Here is a 3028-nt window from a genome sequence, read left to right on the forward strand (position 1 = left end):
TGTGACGGCGAGCCGAGTTTTTAGTGTGCAAGCTTGGTATTATAATAGATATATATATATATATATATATATATATATATATATATATATATATATATATATATATATATATATATATGTTATATATGTATATATGTATGTATATATTGTTGTAGATTTCCGCCCGTTCGGTGTGCGGGCGGCCGCCTTTAGCGAAATGGCGGCCGTGCACGCCCACCGAACGAACAATCCAGTCGTAGCTTCCGGATCAACACCGGAACCCAGCTACGGGTGTTGCGAACCACATCATAAACCAGCCAACACGTCTGTCCACGCGCGACAGGGTCAATCGCCGAATTGTCGATATACCTAACTATTCACGCGGACAGAAATGCAGGGAGTTTATACCTCAACGGGACCTGCACAAAAACGAGCCGCTAAAGCAGCTTGTTCCGTTTGCGATTGCCGAGCGATTATATATCGCCAAGCCCCGTCGGACCAGATGTACGTTTTATCGGCTTATAAACAGCCAGCTACCAATCCGAACGCTCCATGGCAATCAATGTGAGGAAGGGATGCAACGAGCAGGTGATATTTAACAATGGGGACATTTATTTCCATACAGGCAATGCAATGAATGGGGGGGGGGGGTGGGGAAAAAGACACGAGAAAAAACCTACAGCCGAGTTCTATTTTTAAATGTAAAGCAAATACAACACAGGCACTTAACAGTTTCCTACTTGTTAGACGGGCCCACAAACACTCGTACGCACACACACACCCAAGAAATGGTGGCTGATGCCTTTAATAAGGACTTCAACTCAGAGGGACAGGTGAGCTGAAACCCAGGACCTATCTTGAACCTCTCCACCTCGTGTGGTCTTCAAGCTGTTCGGAGCCAGGCTCCAGCGAGAGCGAGCTGGATCCAATCGCCATGAGCCGCAATCCTTCCCAAGCTCCAATGAATACTCTCGCGCTTCCGAACACGTGCTGGTGAGACGAGGCGCCGATCCTTCCCGTCGATGCGTCGCTTCCTCGAAGAACCACCTCCAAGATGCCAAGGAGTCGCACCAAGCCGGGAGCCAAGCGGAGAACAAAGAGCTCCGAGCCGAGCAACTAGCTCAACTCTCTTCCTACGAACAAAGCCTCTCACAACACGAACCAAGAACAAGAAGCAACCACCAGCAGCTCGAGCCGAGCAACCAGCTCAACTCTCTTCCGATGAACAAAGCAGCCGACTCTCTGAACCAAACCAGAGCCCAAAAAGCGAACAGAGCCAAGCAGAACCCGAAGGCCTGCTAAAAAGCCAAGCCGAAGCAAAAAGCCTTCAACCCTAACCCGAGCCAAGCAGAAGCCAAAGCTTACTGAACCGAGCCAGCACCAAGAAAGCAGAGGATCTCTTCCTTATTCTTCTCCGCCCCTCCCCCGCTCCCGGCGTGACTCATCCCCACCCCCGTGCCCGCACAACCGCGGGTGGGAGGGAGTTGTTTACGTCATGAATCACGGGACGGGAGGGCTCATCTTCCTCTTCCCAGAAGAGGGGGAGGGTCGGCTTCCTTTGTGTTGTGATCGCTCCCAAACTATTTAATTAAATCACAGCGTATTTAATCGATTTCTTCCCATTAAACAATGGAAGGTGAGCTATCTAGGGAACATGCACTTATCGACATATCTGAGTTAAAAGAACCTGTATGTTGAGTGCGATCGAATTCCAAATTCGTAACAATATATATGTATATATATATATATATATATATATATATATATATATATATATATGTATGTATATATATATATATATATATATATATATATATATATATATATATATATATATATATATATATATATATATATATATATATATATATATATATATATATATATATATAGATGGAGATTGTGGTAAAGGAGATTGACCATGTGCTCATTGATGGTCACTGGAGGATGGTCCAGAACTGTAGGATCTCCCGGAGTGCTCAGTTCCTTTATACTGAACACAGGCTTGTTGTAGCATCTCTGAAGTTGCAGCTTCCATCCAGGAGAATGGTACCATCCCAGCCTCAGCTGGATGTTGGCAAGCTCAAGGATGAGAGGGAAGCTGAGGAGTTTGCAAACAGGCCGAGTGGAGATTTGGGGCGTCTGGGTGCTTTGGGGGATCCTGAAGTTGTGGAGTGCCTTAAAGACTACCATCCTTGATGCTGCTGGTGGATGTCCTGGAAGTCAACCATAGTGTGAAGAAGAATTTTGTCTCTCAATGGACACTTGAAGCTATTGACCAGAGTCGCAGGGCCAGGTTTAATGGCAGAGCTGAGTTGTTCCGAGAGTTGAGGGTGAAAACTGTACGTGTGCTGAGGGTGGGTAAGGAGGCTTATGTGTGAGGAACTGTGAGGGTATAGAGCATCACCTGTGGTCAAGGGATTCTTGTCCTGCTTACAGGGGAATTTGTGCATTGCGTTCTTCCATGCCCATCCCTTGGTGTGCTGCAGGTAGGGCAGAGGGTGGTGGGCTCTTGACAGAGGAGTCTGAAGTGAAGTCCATCTGGGCCAGTTGCTTTGAGCTGCTGTATCAGGCTGACCCACCAGCTGTTGAGTTGGATATCAGGGGTGCCACTCTTCCTATTGCTTACCCTCCAATGAACTGTGATCCACTTTAGTTTTGGAAACACAGGCTGTGGTGAACCGGATGAAAGGGGGTAAAGCTCCTGGAATCTGTGGCATCCACGCCAAACTTCTCAAGGCTGGTGGAAATGCTGAACTTCTGTTGTTGCATGCAGTTCTTGCTCTGTTTGGAACGCAGGCATCATCCCAACTGACTGGAAAAGGGGCTTTGTTGTCCCTTTCTGGAAAAGGAAGGATGATCGTCAGGGCTGTACAACTATCGAGGGGTGACACTGCTCTCAGTTCTGGGCAAGGTCTTTTCTCGAATAATTATTGATAGGGTTTGCCACAATCTGCTTGAGAACCAGCACCCAGAGCAGTCAGGCTGTACACCAAATGGGTCAACGATTGACCGTATCCTTGCTCTTTGGGTCCTCACTGAATAATAG

The sequence above is a fragment of the Eptatretus burgeri genome, chromosome 4 (genome assembly GCF_056783735.1).
Source record: "Eptatretus burgeri isolate ZD-2024b chromosome 4, Ebu_testis_v1, whole genome shotgun sequence".
Lineage (NCBI taxonomy): Eukaryota > Metazoa > Chordata > Myxini > Myxiniformes > Myxinidae > Eptatretus > Eptatretus burgeri.